The sequence below is a fragment of the Canis aureus genome, chromosome 23 (genome assembly GCF_053574225.1).
Source record: "Canis aureus isolate CA01 chromosome 23, VMU_Caureus_v.1.0, whole genome shotgun sequence".
NCBI classification, from domain to species: domain Eukaryota; kingdom Metazoa; phylum Chordata; class Mammalia; order Carnivora; family Canidae; genus Canis; species Canis aureus.
Window position 1 is genome coordinate 4,229,475 of NC_135633.1, and position 24,369 is coordinate 4,253,843.

Consider the following 24,369-nt stretch of genomic DNA (forward strand, 5'->3'; position numbering starts at 1 on the left):
AACTATATATATGTTACAGCACAGACAAATGCAAAAAAGACAGTTCTGTGGTTAAGATGAACAGAATGTTAACAGGAGTATTCGGAGTATACGTACTCGTTTTATCTGAAAAATTCATCTCCAAGAAATGTGAAATATATGTGTTTGTTCTGCATTTGTTCAAAGCTTATGTCTTATCCTCTGCCTCTAAAGAAGACATTCACCCATAATCTCTATACACATTTTGAATTGCATTCATAGAGGAAAATATTTCAACTCTTGCCTTTATTCAGGGACTGTGTCTGTGTTTGTTTTAAGCCAGGTGCTATTCTCAAAAGATGACCCAATTTATTCTTTCTCATATAAAAGGAAACTGTTGCCAAAGAATTTATATCAAAAAAGAGATTAGGAAGGAAAAATTGAAGGTTAATTGTATTTCTGAGTCAAGGACAATATGGCAGCCCTTTGTGATTCTTCTCTCACCAGAAATCCTCCCTTACTAAGAACTGCTTAGATGTTATGTTATCCATGTGGGATATAGCAAAGAACAGGAATGAGAAAATGTGATTTCATAGGGCTGTCAGGTGAGGTGAAGGGAAGTAGAGAAATTAAATAGATCCTCACATAAGTGATCAGCTAGTTCATTATAAATATGGGAATGCTCTACAGAAATACAGGGTAGCCTTGAGATAATGGAGATGACTAATCTGTCTGGGGACGGGGAATCTTTTCAAGCAAGCAAAATTTAAGACAAGATAAGAGATCAGGCTAGCTGGAGAAGAGTGTCCTAGGAAGAGTAAATAGATTACATTAAAGTCCTGAAATAGGACAGTTGAGAAAGTTATCAACATCTACGTAGAGATTCCGTCTTTGCCTGAGTGACAGCAGTGAAAAGGGTAAGATATGGACAGAGTCCAACATATTGAACTTCATAGCCGTGAAAATAGGATTTTCTCTTTGCTGTTCTCTGCTATTTCCCCAAGCAAAACATAGGCGCTAGCTATGCTCAGTTGCAGGTTAGGAAAATTCTACACGTGGCTGCCATCGGTAGCTCTACAGTCTGTTCCTATAAAAATATAGGAATGTTATAAATGTTGTAACATTTATACATATAGATGTTAGTGTTTGTTAGGTAATACTATAATTTATAATTGTCTTATTTCCTATATATTTATATGTTTGAAATTTTCAGGAGGCATATGGCACGACACTGTAATTGCCTATCTTCTTGTCTGTATCTCCCACTAGCCAGGGTGACCACAAAATATTATCCGACATGCAGTCCTCTGACCTACCACAGATTCTGCTTTCCCATTTCAAGATAGTAGCCAGGGATGGTTTTCTCTTTACTTTCCTTGGAGGAATAAAGATGGATCCTTTGTGGGTCCTGAGGGTTAAATAGATCACTCATGTTTGTCTTCTTGGAAAGAGATTTACCATTACTGATAAGTCAATATTATTAATCATTTCTATTAAAAGTCACATTTGCCAATTTATTGCCAATATAACATGCATATATATATTTATATATATTTTTTTTCTTGAAAGCATTGTATATAAGGATGGATAAGGTCATTGGCTAATGCAGTATTTAATAAGATTAAACTTACCGTTTAAGATAAGGAAGGTAAATTCTTATTTAGGATGAATTACTTGGCTTCCAATGTGTGCACTTAGACTTAAAAAAAAGTGATACATATTAATGCAGAAATATCAAATTAGAAAATTACTTCTGGTCTAATGGAGACCTGGACATACATTTTATGAGCAAAAAGTCTTATGGTAAGCATCAGAAATAAAATCCTGACTATATATGTATGTATATCTAGATGACACACACACAAATGAGTGACAAGGGCAAGCTACTAGCCACTAGTGATATATTTATGTTCTCTTAATAATTAAGTCTCAGAATTACAGGGGTTCTATATAACATCTTTTCTGTTAGGCGAGGAATCTAAGGCCCAGAAGAATTAGGTGATTTTGTCAGGCAGCCATCAGCAGCATTGACCCTAACTATCACAAAAAATAAAATACCCCTAGTTAACAGAAGTGCTTTTCTGCCATTTTCAATGTGCTTTGTACCACATAGATATCTTAGTCACTTACTTTTTTAAGGCAAATTGGAAAGATTTTAAGACTTTTATCTTTCTATAAGAGTAAAGACTTAGGGCTTCTGGGTGGCTCAGTCAGTTAAGTGTTTGCCTTCAGCCCAAGTCATGATCCAGGGTCCTGGGATAGAGTCCTGCATTGGGCACCCTGCTCAGCGGGGGATGCAGAGGGTTGTCTGCTTCTCCCTCTGCCCCTCTGTCCCTCCCCCCTACTCATGCATGTGCTCTCTCTTTCTTCTCTCTTTCTCTCTCTCTCTCTTTCTCAAATAAATGAATAAATCTTTCTAAAAAGTTGCAGTTAAATTGTCAGCTCTCATCTTTTTCATAGAACTCAGGAAACGATTTTTGAGAATTACTTTGATCCATTAAGAAAGATGAATTAAGAAAGTTCCAGGTCTGCTTTCTTACCCAAATGCATCAAATTTTGTATTAACTTATGAAACAATGATACACTTTGTTTATTTAGTTTTGAAATTTTTTTGTATAAGACGGTAATTTATTTTTTGTATAGGATAATGTACCAATTTATGGGTTATAATAGTATTCAATTGAGACAGGATCCTTTCTTGGACATACAGGCAAGTAGTTGATTAAAGAAAGGCACAAGGATATTGCCCAGATTTCTGCTCCACAAGATCCTGAGGTGGAATATATATATTTTTTAAAATTTGGATATAGTGGTCACACAATGTTGTATTACTTTCATATGTACAAGTTAGTGATTTGACAAGTTTATACACTACGCTACGTTCCACACAAGCATAGCTACCATCTGTCTCATTACATTGCTATTACATTATCACTGACTGTGTTCCTTACGCTGTGTCTTTTATTCTTGTGAGTCATTCATTACATAACTGGAAGCCTGGATAACCCACTCCCTTCTATATTGCCCATCCTCCCTACTCCCCTCTCGCAACCACCAGTTTGTTCTCTGTATTTATATGTCTGTTTCTGCTATTTACTTATTTATTTATTTATTTATTTTAGATTCCACTTAATGAATGGAATTATGGTATTTGTCTTTTTTAGTCTTATTTCAGTTAACATAATACTTTCTAGGTCCCTCCATGTTGTCTCAAATGATGCAATCTTATCCTTTTTTACGGCTGGTAATACTCCGTTGTGTCTGTCCATCTGTCTGCTTATTGATAGCTAGATGATAGATAGATAGATAGATAGATAGATAGATAGATAGATCACATTTTCCTTATCTACTCATCAACACCCAGGTTGCTTCCATATATTGGCTATTGTAAGTAATGCTGCAATAAACATAGCAGTCCATATATTTGGACATTTTGTTACTCAAAGATATATGACGCAGTGGAAGAGAGAGGAGATTGAGTGAATATCTCTGAGTGATATTTACAGAACAGTAATTGGATCTCTTATACAGTCTGAAGAGACCATGTTGGATGCATCACTCAGGTGTACAAGAAGGCATATTCTGAGGAATATGGTTGATTGACAACCTTTACTTTTGACACCTACCCTCAGGATACTGCCAGCCAAATATTGAGTGTGGTGGAGATACAAGATCCAGGCCACTTCTACCAAAATAAGATTCCATAAAGAGCCAATTTTTGTTCAGGGACTTCCACAGATCTTGCCAAAACTTTCTCAGAGTCGTCTCACAGTCTGATGCTCTTCCCATTCTCTTCTTCCATCCTTCTCTTCTTTCAATAATGTCTGCTCAGCATTGTGTTCTGAAGAAATCCCTTGCCTTCATCTGATTCTTGAACCTAATTCTTCACAGACATCCCTAGCTATACTGTATAAGAAGAGCTCATTAAAAACTTTTCACTTACTGAAACCCATGTGAATGTGATATTAGAAAAAAAAATCTTGAATTTTAAGCATTGAGGAGTAAATTTTGGAGGAGCACTGGGATATTATTCTTGCATTGCTAATGATGACTGAAGTCTGTTCAAAATTACTGATTGTGAAAAAAATCAGGAGGGGAAACATTCAATGCATAAGGAAGTCAATGGATTCCATGAGATTTCCTAGTCTATTGGATATGGACTTAGGGGAAAAGTCAGAGATGGTTTCTGGATTGAGAATCATAGCTTCCATCTGATAATATATGGGATTTGAAAAGGAAAAAAGGGAAACCATATATGTATCTCTGTGTGTGTATTGTGTATGCATTTTAACTAACATTGATTTCACTCGTTATTAGAGCCCCTTTAAGTGCATGAATTGACATAGTTTGTATGTGCTGCACTAGTCCCCAAATGAAATTAAGTCTATTGTTAAAAGTAAAGCACTAAGGTGGAGAAGGTCAAAACAACAAAACAGCTTGGAGATAATGGAAACAGATGAAAGTATTTATAAGCCGACTTCTTCACCATAAATTAATCTAGATAGTCATAAAGGGCAATTATCTGTCATAAAAAAGGAATTGGAAATTAGCACCGAGGACACTGTAAACGTCTACACTTATTTTACAAACTCAAAAGAAATTTCATATTTAGAAATTGCATCAATTGCAGCAACTTATTCTATAAATTGAAAAAAAAAAAAAAACAAAAAAACCCCACACACTACTGATGTAGATCTCATTTCCTGCCATGAAATGAACTGTTTTACATGTCAGTCATACTTTGGAAAAATTAAATTTATTTCAATTTTACTGAACTGCTTAGACTCTGGTATTATCCCTGCAACTATTCATTCTTAAAATAGCCTATGAAGAGCTCTCTGGAGGGTAATTAGAGAAGAGTAAGATAGACGCACATTCTGGGAAAATTAATTCATGTAATTAGCTTCCAGACAGAATAATATAGGCATGTTTCTGTCCTGACAGCCTTTGCTCATACACATGTACAATGAACATAGCTTTAAACAAAATATATACATAATTTATTTTCATGTTTCAGTTTTATATTACAAATTTCATTTTAAAATTTAATGAATTCATATCATTTCACCTGGCTTCTGTATCATAACCTATTTGCTGTTACAATTATCCCTCAGCAGTTATCCCTGCTGTTACAATTATCCACCTATGTCATCGCCCCTTCTTCTGTCTAAATATGCGCTGAGCCCTATTGCTTCCTTTTTATTCATGGACTCTTTCCCAACAACTATCCTCTTCTTTTCATGAATCAGTAATTTCTTTTTTTTTCCCCCTTAAAAGTCATTTTCTGTGTCATTTGGGTCACCAGAATGTAGGCATTGAGACAAAGTTAGGACTGTAAAAGGGATTTGGTGAGCGATTCCCATGAAGGATAGAAGTGCAAGAAAGTCAGATTGAACAAAACAAGTCTTTGGGGGATTGGCGATCTGTGAAAGGACAGGGAAGAGGGATCAGAAATGGGCAGGGGCGAGCCCTCATCATGATGTCCATCTGACAATGTCTTAGTCACTTCAACGTGGAGCCGTTCAACAGAGCAAAGATTGTCAGAAAAATCGTGCATAGGACAGAATTCAGTCAGATTCAGGGCTGCCTGGCGTGACCCTGGCACTGGCTGGAACACGGAGGTGAAGTCTTAGTGCATTTCCAGCTGGAGACAGCCAACCAATATACTCTTGTGACAGCACAGATTTTTTTTTTTTTCTTGAAAGGCTATAAAAATAGTAGATGACCTTGAATATCATAGAACACCCTTTGTGCCACATGAATCAACTTGTTTATAAACATTCAGGGATCCTCTCCTACAAACTTGTTTGCATCTTTTTTCCTGAAGAGATACTTAGAAATTAGTGGGCTGAATTACAGCCCCCTCATTGCAGGTGATTTCTGGAACACAATTCATACTCATTATTCTCATTGTTTTCCTCTGCTGTTCTCAATGGATTGCCTGATATTGTGACCCAAATCTTTCTAGAAGGGTCTGAGACCCTGTTAACCGTAGTTTACACAGGCCACGTTGTTATACCTCCCACTCATAGTCCCATTTGGATAAGGGATTACTAAGAGGTCCCCAAGTGAATGACCTGTGTTCTACATACAATCTTCTCTGACCCAGTAACGTGATAGCAGCCTAACTGTTCTTGCTCATCCGGGTCAATTACCTAGGCAAAGTAGGCGGCTCCTCTTTTTTTCATGCTGGTTCAGTGATCAAAGGAATCTAAATTGCTCAGGCAGTAACTGTAGATTTCTAGTTTAAGGAATCTTTGCTGTGTTTCCTGACAAAAGTATCTTCCCTTTGGGATCAGAACTTCTAATCCTGCAGGCCACAGAGTTGTAGGGACAAAAGTACTTCATTCAGTGACTCATTGGAGGTCATGGTAACTGGAGCTACTCTTGTATCCCTTTCTGGGGGATACAAGACTCTTGTGTTCTTCCTATTATGGACATAGTGCCGTAGAGAGATTTCATATTCAGTGAGTATACATCCTGTTGTAAGTTTTGTAGTATTTTATATCTGGAAAGAAATGAACCTGCTGTATATTAATATCAACACTTGTCATTTTAAATGAAAAAAAATCCTTGTTCTCAATCTCTTATTTAATAAATGAATTATCTTTTTTTATTATTTTTTGGTTCATTCATTTTGATTCATGAAATAACTATTAACTGAGCTATGTTCTAGGTGTCTGTATGGAGCAAAAGGCATGGTCCTTATCTCCATGGAGTTTACTATAGATGTAAGCTCTTACTTTCTCTGAGATTTATAAATGTTTACATTCAAGTCAAATAAAGATTGCTTCAATCTTTTCAGTAACTGGTTCATCTCCTAGTCTAATGTGTCTCAAATGTTGTTTCACTAGAAACTTGTGGCAAAATAAGATAGATTAAATATTACAGGAAAGTGTACCCTAAACAAGTATGTTAAACAAAATCAGATATGTTTATTTTAATTTGTATTTTCCAGTTCTTTAATATGTTACCATGTATTAGAAATCTCTTAGAATTATAGTAGTGTTTCCAAAACATTTCTCTATGGAGGGTTTATTTTTTAAAGCAATAATTAGCAGTGGTATTCAATAACATTCCAATTTTTAAAGTTCTTTTCTAGAGTCTCTACCTTTTATTTTTTATCTTTTATTTTTCTTTTATTTTTTAAGATTTTATTTATTTATTCATGAGAGACAGAGAGAGAGAGAGAGAGAGAGGCAGAGACACAGGCAGAGGGAGAAGCAGGCTCCATGAGGGGAGCTGACATGGGACTCGATCCCGGGACTCCAGGATCATGCCCTGGACCAAAGGTGGTGCTAAACCGCTGAGCCATCCAGGCTGCCCTATATATCATCTTCCTGTCTATAATCTATCCATGTAGAATCTAGCATCTATTTATTTATTTATTATTTATCTTTATATATTTATTTTCTAATCTACCTAAATCTTCCTTTCACCTATAACATGGTTCTAAAATGACTTTCCTCAATTCATCCAGTTATACCAATATATTCATCAAATATCTTTATTTCTATTTATTAATTTTACATATAAATTTGCATACTGTGTATATTTCTATTCTGATCCATATACTTTTCTCTTTGGGTACTTTTCTCTTTTTGTACCATTTGCAAATACTTTTGTTGTTTCTCCTTTATATTTAACTGAAAATTATACTGTGGCTAGTCTTCCATTGTAAACCGTTTTATTTTTGCATGTTTTCATAACTGACTTCTTGTCACTATAGTTCCTATTTGATGTTATAATTTTTTAAAAATTTTATTTATTTTGAGAGAGAGAGAGAGAGCAAGAGAGCACACACATTAGCAGGGGGAGGAGCAGAGGCAGAGTGAGAAAGAGAATCTCAAGCAGACTCCATGCTAAGTGTGGAGCCCAAGGTGGGACTCACTCCCCCAACCATGAGATCATGACCTGAGCCAAGATCAAGAGTCAGATGCTCAACTGACTGAGCCACCTAGGTGCCCCTTGATGTTGTAATTTTTTTGTTAGTCAATTTAAAATATCTTATTAAGGAGACACCTGGGTGGCACAGTTAAGCATGGGGCTCTTGGTTTCAGCTCAGGTGGTGACCTAAGGGTTGTGTGATGGAGCCCACTGTCAGGCTCCAAGCTCAGCAGGGAGGGAGTCTGTTTGAAGGTCTCTCTCTTCCTTCTGCCCCTCATGCTGTGCTCTCTCCCTTTCTCTCTAAAATAGTAAAGAAATATTTTTTAAAAAATCTTGGTTTGATTATATTTATATTGGTTGAAATTTATTAAGAAACCTGAAGAAATTTATAAACATGAGTAATTAGCCATCTCCTCCAGAAATTTATAAACATGAGTAATTAGCCATCTCCTCCAGAAACATAAATGTTTTTCCCTTCTTTAAACCCTTAAAATATTTGTATTTTAATTTATGTTACCAGTGACCAATGTACTATTTGATAACGTTTATTTGAGATTTCTCTATAAATATACATAGGGGAGATGATTTTACAAGTTTTAAAAAGTTATCTTTATTAGATTTGGGGACAGTCTTTTTTATGATGTATTTATTTATTTTAGAGAGAGAGAGAGCATGAGCAGGAGTGGCAGAGGGAGTGGGAGAGAAAAATCTCAAGAGGATTCCATGCTGAGTATGGTCCTCAACTCAGGGCTTAATCCCATGACCCTGAGCTCATGACCTGGGCTAAACCAAGTCATAGCCTTAACTGACCACACCACCCAGGTGCCCCAGATTTGGGGACCACCTTAATCATTTCAGTTTAAAGTGTCTCTTTATAAAAAAGAAATTATTTGCATTTTAACTCAATAACATTGACATATTTTATGTTAGATGACAAAATTGCATATGTATGTAAGAGATAAAGGTTATTTGGCAACAAGATTATGTTTAAGATTGATGGGTACATGGGCAGCCGTGGTGACTAGTGGTTTAGTGTCGCCTTCAGCCCAGGGCGTGATCCTGGAAACCCGGGACTGAGTCCCACGTCGGGTTCCTGCATGGAGCCTGCTTCTCCCTCTGCCTGTCTCTGCCTCTCTCTCTCTGTGTGTCTCATGAATGAATAAATAAATAAAATCCTAAAAAAAAGATTGATGGATACAAATACAAAATATTTATGTATTTGACTTAAATATACCAAAAATGATGTACATACTTTTTATCTAGCCAATATTTTTGAAATGTCTTTCAGACATTTTAAAGATATAAAAAATATTTTTTATTAAATTAAAGGAACTCTTTTTCTCCATTATGTTATGTATTATTTAGATTAAGCATAAGCCGAATTTTTTTTGAGGGGAAGGGAGGGCTTTAGGTGAATTTTAAGTACTATATAAACACATTTCCAAGCAAAGAATGAATGATTTTTTTTTTTTTATATATTAGGTGTTTAAAAATCTGTACCACAGACAACTTAGGATAATGAAAAGATAAATGCCTTGGATGTTAATGAGGTCATCCAGGTTTTGTTAGTAGAACCACTTTGTGATTTGACACCAATTATTTAATCTTCCTATATATAAAACTAAAGCTTCTATGATTCACATCAATTACTGGATATTCTTCATTATTTGGGAAATTTACTCCATTTTCAGTTAATTTGGCTCTGAGGAGATAAGAGCTCAACTTTTTGATGGTGGAGATAATCCAGATCTAGCCAATAGGAATTATATCTCCATTGCCACAGTAATTCATTCACTAGTTAATGTGATCCAAACTAGGCCAAACCAGATCGATTCTGGAGATTTTGCTAGAATTATTGAGTGAGAAATATACTTTTACTGAGGTTACAAAGTTAAAGGGAAGTAAGCTTCAACACTAGCGCACATCTTTGTTGCAACTCTGGGCCACTATGTCTGAGAATCAAGTCAATAAAGGAAAGCCTTGCAGAGAAAAATGAATTAAAAAATGAAAACAAAAATAATCTTTTGACACCTTTGGGACTTAAAACTGAGCAGTGCCTGCAGGTGATTATCTCCTTGGAACTCTTTATGACATACACCGATACCTTTTCCCATTCTGCATAAGCTCATTTGTGAGGAGCATTTGCTATATGTACCAGCAAGGCAGCGTTCTAATGTATAAAATATAATCTTGGATTAGATAAAATTTATAATTTAGTATTCTAATGATGGTTCTAGATTCTGAAGCCATTAACAGAGGAAAAAAAGATTTAAAATTTTTATAAGGAATGACACTCTAGCTACAAATTTTACCTTTCTTTGAAAGTTAGTACTTTAAACAAAAAAAAAAAAAAAAGATTTTATTTATTTATTCATGAGAGACACACAAAGAGAGAAGCAGAGACACAGGCAGAGGGAGAAGCAGGCTCCATGCAGGGAGCCCAATGTGGGACTCGATCACGGACCCTGGGTCAAAGGCAGACGCTCAACCAGTGAGCCACCCAGGCGTCCTGAAAGTTAGTACCTCTTTAGACAATTAAGTTTTGAATGTTTGCTTAATAGAATAATTGACTGTTCTTATTCGATGATTACATCTCAAGTCTTGATTCAGAGTTGTCCTAGTCAGCGGACTGCTGTAACAAATTACCTACACTAAGTGGCTTAACAATCTTTTTTCACAGTTCTGGAGGCTGGGAAGTCCAGGTTCAAAGGACTATCAGAGCCGGTGTTTGTTGACAGCTGCTTCCTGACTTGTAAATTGCTGCTTTCTCCCTGTTTTCTTACCTGAGAGAGAGAAAGAGAGAAAGAGAGAGCAAGCATACTCTCCTTTGTCTTCTTATAAGGCACTAATCCTTCATTGAGGGCTCCACCCTCGTGGCCTAGTTACTTCCCAATGGCTCCACCTCCTAATACCAGTACAGTGGTGGTTAGGATTTCAACATAGGAATTTGGGAGAGCCCTGAGTATTGAGTTGATAACAAGAATACAAGATAAATATTATTTAACTAAAAAGAAAAAAAAATACTTTTTATGGATCTCATTGCTGACATAGTCCAATTATCTATCATATCTTACCCGGATTATTGTTATAGTCTCCTGTTTTTATTTTTCAACTTCTATGTTCCCAGATAGTTTTTTTCTCAACACAGTATATGAATTTAGCTGCTTTAGAATATAAATCTTGTCACTCCACTCAAAAAACAAAATTTAAAAGCCCTAGTATATCTTCTATAGCTCTCTACAATCTCATCCTCCCAGATTGTGGTTTAATATACTACCATTGTCCCTCTACCCACCCTGCCACCATGGACTCCTTGCTCTTCCTCAAATATACTACATATACTCCTCTCCTAGGTGCCTGTGTCATTCTTCCTGGGAATATACCCATGGCTTCCTTACCATCTCTTTTAATGTATCACACAAATGTCACTTTCTCAGTGAGGATTTCTCTGACTACTGGATTTAAAATTGCAAAATCCCCTAGAATTCCTATCCTATATCTCTGCTTCATTTTTTCCTATATCATTTAGCTCCAATTAATATTTATTATTTATTATTTATTTATTTATTTAATTTTACTAGTTGCTTCATCTCCAACCCCTGTCAGAATGCCAACTCTTTGTGGCCATGGTGGCTAGATTTGTAAACTATCAATTTTGTTCATAAATAATCACTCAGTACTCATAACACTGACTTACAAATAGAGTTGGGTTAATGAATATATTGGTTAATCAATGACATTAAATTTCACAAAGTTGGTAAATAAATATTTGTTGGTCGATACATAAATGAATAAATGGATGAATAAATATAAAATGATTATATTGATCAGAGTTCTCCAGAAAAGTGGAATCAGTAAGTTATATGGAAATATATAAAAAGAGATTGGTTATAAGGGATTGCTTCATGTGATTATGGAGGAAGAGAAGTCTCCTGGTTTGCCATCTGCAAGCTGGTGTGCAGTTCCAGTCCAAATCTGTCAGCCTAAGAAGGGGCGGGAGGGCAATGAGGTAAGTCCTGCTCTGAATCCAAAGGCCAGAGAAGAAGGAGTACCGATGTTCAAAGACAGGAAAAGATGAATGTCTCAGCACAAGCAAAGATTAAATCCACTCTTCTTCATCTTTTTTTTTTTTTTTTTTTTTAATTCCTATTAAGATCCTGGGTAGATTGGAGGATGCCTACCCACATTGGTGAGGACAATCTTCTTTGCTCTCAGTCTACCTATCTAAATGCTAATCCTCTACAGAAACGCCCTCAGAGACCTACCCAGAAATAACATTTTCACAGATATACGGACATCTCAATCAGTTTGACACATAAAAATAACCATCACATGGATAAATGAATTTCTGGATACTCTGGCCATATTAAGCAGAGAGCAGTGTATTATACTCATAGAATTTGCAATTTAATGGCAAATTGACAATGCCATCTTATATCTCTTCTCACATTTTTTTCCAAAACATCTATCTTTCATTCATAAAACACCCTTATGAGATGATCTTCCAGTTATCAATTTATTCTTCAATTTAAATTTAATCTCCTTTGCCCTGCTTTAGGATACCACAGCTAGAACCTATAAACCTTTCTCGTTTGCCAGGTGGCACAGTATTATACTTTTTTGTTAGAGGGTACGGGATGACCACTGAAGGAGCAAAGTGTTTCCTTAACTGGTCCAGGTGTGCTCCTCTTCTGGCTTCTGCGTGATGCAGCAGCCACCGGTGTGGAACATCTAGGGTGGCCCCTTCCCATGGCTTTCCATGACAACGGCCACTTCTTAGTGAGTTCATCTGGCATCACTACGAGTGTTTTCCCATTTGCCAGCCCCCTCCTGTGCCAGATTCATAAACTTCACTGTTTAGTGGGCATAGCCTATCCGACAAAATCTTAAAATGGTGTGCTGAGGATGATCATCTATTAGGTGTGTCTCTTTCTTGGACACTGTGCCTCAGCCATTGAGATAGTGACTGTTCCCACAGTCTTTGCAGGTTTTTTTTTTTTTTTTAATCTCTTAAGAATTAATGACCTGTTTCTACTTAGTACTTTATGATATTATTTTTTCCATTAAAATCATAGGATAGTTTTGTGCCCTGACTCTAATCTGACTGACAAAAAAATCAGCATCACATGTCCTGTTTTAGCAGTGAGGAGCAGCTTAACTTTATGTGAGCCTTAGGTATCTGCACAATAAAATGGAATTACTTGTTTCTCCTCTGTCAACTTCACTTTGGACATTAAATTATGTTACATATGTGATAAGGTTCTACATACGCAGGGATACACCTTTCAATGTACCATCACTAAAATTATGGCCATATTTCAAATCACTAATAATGGCTTATTCTTGAAGAAATCACAGAATCCCAAAGCCCATTTTCTGAATGTTCTCTGGATAATAAATGTGCCATATTTTAAAACCACCAGTCCAAAGAGAAAAATCCTTGCAAGAAAGGCCCTTTCCCCTACCAGAGAGGACACTTGCATTTAGGCTACCCTTCATTTCACTTTCTCTACAACTGCCATTTAGTCATCTTTCCTTCACTGAAATAGAATATAGACCCCCCATTCTCCCATGGTTTGCAGGAAGCATCTCAGCCTTTTTATATTTTAGTCTACTCTATAATCTATAGCTTTCATCATCAGTAATACATAGCTAACGCTTAAAATTCACATTAGAGTATTGCTCAATATAATACGTACACTAACTAAAGCTAATTAACTGAAATATATAGACTAAAATAATTTCTAAAAATGTTCTACAATTAATAATTAAAGCATATGATGTGTTCTAATTATAATAAAAATCCATTCACAGCCCTTGATTCTAGAGAATCTCTCTGTACAGCTTACTGGTCACTCAATATTTAAATATTAAGAGGACTTCCCTCCAAACCTGAGTTATCTCAAGAGATAAAATACTCTTTGAAAAAGTGAACTAGTTGTTTATAGGGATGCAGAGTCCTCTTGGACACATTTCAGATCACTGATTAAAATGGTCTCAAGTGGGCAATTACAATTCTATGCTAGGACAAATATATTCTTTAAGACAGTTTCTTCTACTTTAAAATGAGTAGCTGCAGGGAACAAATGAGATAATCTGGGCAAAATTTTAAAGAGAAATATATAATATAACACTATATAAATACATATAGTTAATTAATTATATTATATATTATTTATATGTTATAAATACATATATTTAAACTATTTTACATATTTAAAATAATTTATTAACATATAATATCTATAAGCATATTTGTATAAAATAAAATATTTCTATATAATATACAATTATAAATACAATTGCATTTGAAGGAGGAGGCTCTTTGGGTACACAGAAAACCTTAGGAAGTCATTTAGCCTCTCTAATCCGCTTTTTCATTGTATATAAATAGTGACAACAAATAAGATTCTCTTAGGATTATTATAAAGGCTTAGCTGGTGAGACATGGAAAGCATTCAGTACAAATTGTCCAACATTATTATTTTTATTACAATTATACCGACAGAGTGTCCTTTTTTACTCCACAGCACCGCACATAGAAAAATCATGGAATATTCTGGGTGACCGAATACACTTCATTCTGCTGATTGTCTGGACAGAGCAGTAACTTTTCGATAAAATCAAAGATCCAGTGACAAACCAGCCAGTTGGTTGGAACATGTCTTCCAGCTGCAAGGTTCCCATCAGCCACTTAGGACAATCTTGGTCCCTGGGCACCCACCGTCCTTGGGGAAGTGAAAGTACCTCCCAAGAGTTTTCTTGCATTTATCATCTGTGACTTGGTAATTTATCCACATTTCCCCCCAGGGTGATTCCGCAGGTGAGATAATGTAAGAGCTTGAAAGAGCTTGACTGCTGAGAGCCAAGAAAATAAAAGAAGAAATACAGCTCACCTGAGTCCCTCTGCTGGAATGTGCTCTGTTCAGAGGAATAGCTTCAGACGGTTCCAGGTAGTGGGGAGGTGACTCTGACATCAGGTGACTCTTCACCCGCCTGTGGGTGCTTGCTAGCATTAGTTCATCGAGTGTCCTTTCTCCCAGACAATATTAATCTCGACAACTTTCACTTAAAACCGAATGAAATGAGTTCACATTGATACCATTTTCTTGATTGCCATTTTCAGAATAATTGGCTGTATAAAAGTTATTCCCCCCAAAAGTAGCTTTAACTCTTAAGAAATCATTTTAAACACAGTTTTAAATCATTACCTTCCTCTTTATGGGATCATATCTGAATTGCCATTTATAGTGTTAGTATTTTTTATGGCACATTCCTCAACTATTAACTTCTCTTCTCAGGCAATTTCAGGCTTCTTTGTGTGGAATGATAGTGTTTAAAGACCCTGGGTCTGACATGATACTGAAATTCATTTGCCTTAACTTCTCTTCGAAATTTCCACTTTGAAAGTAGAATTAAGATATCTTTAAATAAAATTTCCTCTAAGTTACTAAGTCCTATTATGTGCAGAATTTGGAGGAACAACAATCAGTACTTTGGCAGATAGAAAACTTCATTCTGTACTAAAAGGAACATGAAACTTAAAATAGAATGTTCTTTTTCTTTTTAATTTTTACTTATTTATGTATGATAGTCACAGAGAGAGAGAGAGAGAGAGAGAGAGAGAGGCAGAGACACAGGCAGAGGGAGAAGCAGGCTCCATGCATCAGGATCCCTGATGTGGGATTTGATCCCGGGTCTCCAGGATGCCCTGGGCCAAAGGCAGGCACTAAACCATTGCGCCACCCAGGGATCCCTAAAATAGAATGTTCTATATTCAGGTCACCATTCAGCCATTTGTGTTAAGGCCCATGAGAATTTATTTACTGTCTTGCATTTCAGTTTTATTTATAAACAAAGATATATTAGTATTATATATACTCCGCAGGAAAAATATGATTAATGCATCACAATTGTAATCAAAGGATTAAAAATTGTTCCTGGCACACAAGTGTTAAATAATATACAATTTTCCTTGCAGCTTCGGGTTACAATTTATGTACATAATACCACTCAATCATCTGGCATGTATTAATGACATGTTGCTGTCTACTCTAGATTGAGCATTTTAATTTATAAAATGATGCTCAATAAATCATTAATATTATCAGCTCAGTTAATTCCTCACATACTATCAGCAGACTAAGATACAATTTCAAGTTTCAGTTGCGAATAGTTATAAAAGATGGAATTCCATTTTCTTTCATAAGAAAAGCTAGAGAGGAAATACCTAGCAGAGTATGTATAGATGTTTTACATGGAATTCCTGGGAATAATATAAAGTTAAGGCAAAGAAACCCTAAGAGTTGAATAGAATCTTCATCTAATATGAGGTGGAATGGAAATCATTTTAGTCCCTTCATGTAACTGAACCAACAAACGTTGAAGGGGCTGCTGTACTGCCTGGGACAATTGATTCTGATCACCAAAGAGAAATGGGGTTGCCACTCTACAGTGGTGGCAATGACAACTATGTCTGGAATATATAGGATTCACTAGTCATGTTATAGTACATTTATTCCCAAATAATATTTGTCAGTGAGAACTGTAGAAAAATAATTTACTAAAAAAAAAATAATAATTTACTAATAAGGAAATACATGATTGAAATAATTCGATAAGGAAGATATTTCTGTGAGAAATAATAAAGTCAACCTGCTGAGTTGTTAGAAGAGGTAAGAATAAAATGAAATGAGTGATGGAAAAAAATCTATACTGTTGTAATTCAGCTTAATGCCTGCTAGAGAAGCAAAATCACAGCAGCAATGTTTTTGTTGTCATTTATTGTAATTCTTTTCTCTTAAATTTTATATAGAGTATCATCCATGGTACGTCACTTTACAATTTAAATTCCTGCTGAAAATATGAATGAATTGACAACATCCTGCCATAACTGGGATAGTCCAATAAAACCATGTTTATTGGCAGTGGTGGTGATGGGGTAGGGGGGTGGAATGTGAATTTCTTCTTCAAGTAGAGGATGTGAATGGATGCTGAATGGCAGGACTGATTGGATGTTCTAACAATTCTGTTTATTTTGCATATTTATTTATCACTCTCTTTAACTTGCTCTCACACTATAACCTATGCCATTTGGGTTCTATCACCCTGTGGAGTGCAGACAGCCAATGGAAGGGACTTGTAGGATATCAGAAAATAAAGGAGGAGAAAAGTTGATTAATGATTCCCATGCCTTGTCCTTGTCATTCCTTTGTTGCTTTACTATGGATCCAATGGTGACTGTGTCCCAACAGGCCAGCTTCTGGTGAGTGGCTTACTTTCCATTATTTCTCTGCTGGCTGCAGTAGTTTTATTCATGCCTCTTTAATTTTAGGTCTAGATGTGGCAACGGTGTCTTCATGATTGCTCCTGTCCTCTTCACACTGAATATGCAAACTGTGAGTACCTAACTTTAACTTTTACCTTTGCTTATACCTCTGGAAGCAATCCTTCCATTAAACCCTCTTCAGAGGAAACCTTTGATATTCTCTGTGTGGTCTGCTGGGTACTTGACTACTACACAAATCAGTGAGGTTCTCCTCAACATATGTTGTCTCCCTACTAATATTTTCTCCTATAGCCTCTGCCTATTTCTATCTACACTTAATTTTTCTCCAAAAGGTACTTTTAGCTTGTGCTATTGGTAATATTTCCAAAAGAAATTTTATTTTTTTTATTTTTTTAAAGATTTTTTATTTATGTATTCATGAGAGAGAGAGAGAGAGACAGAGGCATAGGCAGAGAGAGAAGCAGGCCCTATGCAGGGAGCCCGATGTGGGACTCGACCTCAGGACTCCAGGATCATGCCCTGAGCCAAAGGCAGATGCTTAACCATTGAGCCACCCAGGTGTCCCCATAAAACAATTTGTAGTTAAATAACAAACCCAGCTAAGAAAAAATTTACTGAAAATGGTTAAATATTTACTCTCAAAAAAATGAAAATGAATCCAGAATTGATGTCACCATGAACAAAAGGGTATAGACATTAGAGTTACTTCAGCCTCATGGACCCTTTCCTTTCTCAGAAAAATTTTCCTTCTTAAATATCTTTCTTTGTACATGTTTGCTGAACCTGATTATTGAGCTGCTATAATCTCCCTACCATATCAATGTAATGAAATGATGACTAGAGTTGGAAGAGATGTCAGTGATCACTTAGTCCATTTCTTTATTTGGTTGATTCAGAAACCCAGGCCAAGAGTGAAGAAAGTTGGCCAAGACCTACAGTTTCTGACCAGCCAAGCCTGGTGTGGGTCTTTGACTTCTGGTCCCTTGAGGGCATCCATTGGCAATAAGACATCGGTTCTCATTTATAAATTGTTCCTATAACAAATGTGCTTTGCAAATTTAAATATACAATTAGCATATAACATGTTTTGATAAGTGGCAATATTTATGGAGTGATTAATGGGAATAGAGGTAGAAATAGGGATATCTATGAAAATATAGAGCTACAGATATGAAGGCATAGAATATATTCTAGAATAAAGTGGTTTGCTAGGAAGAGAGGAAAAGGTTCATTAACGTGCAAGTGTTCTGAAAAGGATTAAGCCCTGATCATTTATGACAATATTTTCTCCTAGGGCAGAGAAACAACCAGTCGCCCTGGCTCTGACAAGTCCAATATGCTTTGTCATTCTTAAAGTGTTCCAGTTGGTTTCACTAAGAAGGCATAAAACAACTGTGAATGGCCTGAAGGGACTACAGCTCATTCATTACCTCTCTTTCCAGTGATGAATATCACACATTGAGTCTCAGAGCCCTTCCACCAATCCTGCTAAGGCTATACTTGGGAAGTGTTTTTCAGAGAATAGGAGCTTTGAGCAAACTGCCCTCATAGTTTCCTTGTTAGTTGATGGGACGGTAGGCAGCCTGCGGGATGAGCTCAGAAATAAAACACAAAAAAGAAAAGCAGAGGGAAGTGACAAGGCAAGGTTTGGGATTTATTACAGATTGATTTTGATGACCAAGATGCTAAAAACACAATGTAAAATGTGAGACAACTTTATATTTTAAACCTTGCCCTGAAAAAAAATAAATAAAATAAATAAATAAATAAAAATAAAAATAAAAATAAAAATAAAAATAAAAATAAAAATAAAAATAAAAATAAAAATAAAACTTGCCCTGTTGAGGAGTAAAAAGGTAAAACCCTAGGATTTTGGCCATCAATTTAGGAACCATTAAACACAAAGAGCAAAATTAGTACTAAAAGACATGTTCCTTTGTGAACTGCATCTAACTCCTTGCTTTACGGTCAAATCTGTTAAGTTGTGTGGAGCCTAACACAGGAACAGGACATGGGGGGATTGATCAAATGTTGTGAAGGAATGATTACATAAGTGGAAGGCTGGTGTCACACATACCACTCTGTGACAACGAAAAACTACCAATCATAGAAGGATCTCTTGGCAAAGACCCAGAAGATTCTTCAGGATTTTGGAAGTGACTCAGCATCATTATTCTATAGTGCATGGTTTGGATTAAGAATCCCCACTTCCTTCTGACCTTTTCAATCATATAATAAATAGTAGCCCCGTTTTGTTCCAATTGCTTATTTTCCTGAATGAATGAAGTGGGATAACTGACATAAAAGAGGTCATTCAGAATTGTCGAAAAGTGAGATGGTTTCACTTTCTGATGTGATGCATCCTTTGCCTCTGCGGGAAGTTACCTGGGACCATTGACGGGCAAAACATTACTGAAGGCAGCCATGTAGAAATTTAAGTGTATTAAAGTTAGAGAAAACAATATTTTCAAAAATCTGTGAAGTCTAGAATCTGTTTACACTCTAGATACAGTAGGTTTACTTGTTTGTGTGTTTTGTTCAATTGCAGTCTGTTCAATTAAGGTCTTCACACCGTCTAACTCATTTGCAAACTTATCGAAGAGAGAAAGGCTCTAGGAATAACTAATCAAGTAAATATGTATTTCAAAGAAAATGTGATATGACAGAAATAAGCAAATATGATATAAAGTTTAAGCTACCATTAGTTTTTTCGTAATACTACATAATAATGTATTTTCTTTCACTTTAAATGTATAGCATTTCCGATGTATCCATCAGTCTTAAGTATTACTTTACAATCACCTAACTACCCTTGAAGTATGTTGAATGGTTATACAATGGGCTTTTATTGTGCAGTAACCTTTACTAAATGTCAAGTTTTTGGTCTGATGCTTGCAAAATTGCTCCCTGCTAGAGGACCATGACTAACACTAGTAATCAATAATCCAAGAGAGAAATGCAAAACAAAACAAATGGCAAAACAAATAAAACCCACAGATAAATACAGTATAATTCAGGGTGGGAAGTAAAGTAAGCTTTAATTATACCTATATAGTATTACTACATTATTACTATATTACTAATTATTATATATGTTACTATATTACTTTTTAACTGGTGGGAAGTACAGATGTTTTGTTTTGTTTTTTAATATTTTATTTATTTATTCATGGGAGAGACAGAGAGAGAGAGAGAGAGAGGCAGAGACACAGGCAGAGGGAGAAGCAGGCTCCATGCAGGGAGCCCGACGTGGACTCGATCCCGGGTCTCCAGGGTCATGCCCCAGGCTGAAGGCAGCGCTAAGCCACCCAGGCTGCCCAGTACAGATGTTTTTTGATAGATCATTTAATATTTTTTCATATGCAGCATATATAAAAAATAAAAAATAGATTCAAATACATTTAGCATGGATTTATACCTATCCCTAGTGATATGACCCCAGTTTTGAGGTTCTTGAATCCCTCTTCCTCTGCCCCGACCTTGCCCGCATTCTCTATCAAGTAAATAAATAAATCTTTAAAAAGAGAGGCAGAGGAAAATAACTTCCTTAACCCAAATGAATGAATACTTGTGGTTATAATTAAATTACATAGACAGACTCACATGAGTATTAAAAGGAGTTGTTCCCCCAAGAACTCCAAGTGCAGGAAGACAATCTATTCTAGGGCACTGGTGACAATGAAGATCCAGTTAAGATATTGAGATATAAGCAGATTTTTTTTTTCACAGAGTATAAGAGCAAATCGAAAGCAAGATATATGCTATTAATAATAAGTAAATAAATTAAAACAGGAAACTATGGTAAGGGAGCTTGAGGTAGATGAATGGAACCAGAGATCTCCAAGGTAGATGTTATAACTGATTAATGATTTGGGGATGAGTAGTATTTAATGTAGGGGAAGTGACCTTGAACACAGGCACGTGAGTGTAGTAAGTTTTCTAAGGCACACGTTAGTCTTCTCAGGCAGAACCCAGACTTTCCCTATTCTTTTCCAGAATTGAATCCCAACAGCTTGAAATAAGCTAAACTTATTTAACCAACTTTTTTGACCTGCATCTACTGAACCACATCCACTGTTTGACTTGCATCCAGTTGCTCATTATTTTTTTTTCAGTTGCTCATTATTTAATTTGCCTAATAAAGTGCCTCATATTATATGAAAGTATATGAAGGATAGAAAAAGAAAGGAAGGAAAGAGGAAAAGGAAAAAGATATATGATACAAGTAAATATAAAAGGGAGTAGAAATGAAAAAAATGCACACGACAGACATGTTCCTTGGAGTTTATCTAAATTGGTAAATTTATTCAGTGCTATTCTTCATAAAAATGACCTTATCTTGAGAATTGTGTGATTCCTATCCTTTAAGGGCATGAATTCACATTATTATACCAACCTGATTTAAATACATGATCAACTTAGAACAGTTTTATCACTGGCTTCTTTATTTTCAAAGGAGTTTTAACAACCTTTTTCACTGGCAGGGAATGTATCTCCTGAAGGCTCTCAGAGTGATTATTTTCCTTCATTCAATAATGGAGTTATATTTGAAACACTGAATGAAATATTTTCCCTATATCTAACCAGAATATTACTTGTTCAAATCAATACCCATATATCTATAAGCTCATAACAGAGGATAATTTCTTAGCAGGTACGAGGTATGTAGGGTTATATAATTGGAAAAGGTAAAAGGATAATTGAATTACACATTTTTTAAACTTTATTTTCTTTGAAATTTTCCCCTTTGTTTTCAAATTACCTTATGAGGTATGATTTATAAGTAAAAGCATTTTTATTTTTTTGTTTTTTTAGCATTTTTAAAAAAATATATATTTATTTATTCATGAGAGACAGAGAGAGAGAGAGAGAGGCAGAGACACAGGCAGAGGGAGAAGAGGCTCCATGCAGGGAGCCTGATGTGGGACTTGATCCTGGGACTCCAGGATGACACCCTGGGCCAAAGGCAGGCACTAAACTGCTGAGCCACCTAGGGATCCTCTGTAGCATTTAAACAATTTTATTTATGTAATGATATTAATCTTTTACACAAGCCTGAAAGTTCCATGAGGTAGGGACTGTTTTCTCTTGCTAACCATGGTATTACTAGGGCCCCAGTACCTTATGTACAGCAAGTAGTGTACACTCAGTACTCTCTTAGCAGGTACAGCCTTTCCCCCAAATCTAGCTCAGTAGATACTACTCTCCAAGGAGACATGGAGGGTTCAGAAACTGTGAGCTTGGTGGTGGAGACAGTGGTTTAAGGGCCAGAGGGATGGCAGAGGTAAGGGCTGGTGTAATGGGATCCTGGGGAGATGAAACGATGCTCATTTAACGAGTCTCCTCCCATGATCCCAACCTTCCATTCCCACCCCAAGTGAGTCTGTCTTCAACCACCTATGCATTCATTTCTCCAGAGAAAGAGGTAAACCTCACAGTATAAAACCAAAGCCAGAATAACTTTGCAGAATTAGAAAGTGTCCAAGGAACCAGTTACAACTCGACTGAATTGGACTTCAACACAGAAATGATCGTGTTCCTCCAAATACTCTTCAGTCTCGGAAGCTCACACTCCTCCAGCAAGTAGAAAGATAAATACACCTTCTTCTGTGGTCAGCTGCTGAGGAAGAACTTTTCTCTTCTGATGGACCAGCACTATTTCTTTTTTGTGGCTCTTTTCCCTTCTCCTTTCCTAGGTTTTCCTTTGCCATGAAGCTTCTTGAGACACAGCTGCTCATCCTTGAAGTCCTGATGCTCATCTCTATAGAGGCCAAGGAAACATAGTGTCCCCATGAGTGCAAAATAAGTGTTGTGATTTGGATACCAGTCAGAAGTCTCCTTCCTCTTGGCCAAAGGCTGCTCACTAAACAGTTTCACTACTTTCATTGATTTGGAGTCAGTAGGCCTGGCAATTTCACCGAAGAGCCAGGCGCTCAGACCAGTCATGCGCAAGGCATATTCTGAAAGGGAAGACATTTCCTGAGCAGCAAGAGGCCCTGCAAGCCTTGCTTCCTCCTTTTCCTTTCAGCACTCCCGTTCTCAGATTCACTTCCTTCTCAACTCTTGCTCCATTGTGTGGGCAGGAGTGGGCTGGGCTGCCTCCTCCTCGCGACCTTCCTCTCCCACGCGCCCCTAAGTAAAAGCATTTTTAATGTACAGAACTCAATGAGTTTGAGCAAACTCACATAACATTGTCACCATGAAGGCCCATGACATGTATATCATCTTTCAGTTTCCTCTTTCCCCCAGGAGGTTAGTATGCATGGTAAGAACTTTACACTAAAGACCTATAATACAGTATTATTAGATATTGACACTATGCTGTGTAGTAAATCTCTCTAGATCGTCTTTATTTTGCATAACTGAAATTTTGTACCCTTTGATCATCACCTCCTCGTTTCTTCCTCTTGCCAGGCCCTTGCAATCACCATCAATTCTCTGTATCTGTCGGTTTGATTATTTTAGAGTCCACATATAAGTGAGATCATATAGTTTTTATCTATCTGCATTTGGCTTATTTCACTCAGTATTATGTCCTCCAAGTTCATCCACATTGTCACAAATGGCAAAATTTCCTTCTTTGTAAAGGCCAAATAATACTCCATTGTATGTATATACCACATTTTAAAAATATATTCATCTACTGATTGATATTTATGTTGTTTCCATATCTTGGCTACTGTGAATAATCCTTAATGATCATGAGTGAAGGTATGTGTTTAAGATCCAGATTTCGATTGTTTTGGAAAAATATCCAGAAGTAGAATTGTTCGATCATACAGTAGTTTTATTTTTAATTTTTTAAAATATTTTATTTATTTATTCATGAGAGACACCCAAAGAGAGAGGCAGAGACACAGGTAGAGGAAGAAGCAGGCTCCATGCAGGCAGCCCAATGAGGGACTCAATCCCAGGACCCTGGGATCACTCCCCGAGTCAAAGTCAGGCCCTAAGCCACTGAGTCACCCAGGGATCCCCTATTTTTAATTTTTTGAGGAACTTTTATACTATTTTCCCTAATGGCTATACCAAATTATATTCCTACCACAGTATACCAGAGTTCCCTTTTCCCCATATTATCGCTAACACTGGTTATCTTTTAGATGTTCAATAATAGCCATTCTAGGAAGTATGAGGTGATACCTCATTGTGATTAATTTCACTGCTCTGGCTCCCTGTCTATGATGAATAGAAGTAGTCTGAGTAGGCAACCTTGTCTTATTCCTGATTTTGGA

General features: G+C 36.3%; 1 pseudogene; it reads right to left on the reverse strand.

Moving 5' to 3' along the window:
* Positions 1-22,002: 22,002 nt before the first annotated feature.
* LOC144295232 (small ribosomal subunit protein mS33 pseudogene) lies at positions 22,003-23,126 on the reverse strand (annotated as a pseudogene).
* Positions 23,127-24,369: the final 1,243 nt, after the last annotated feature.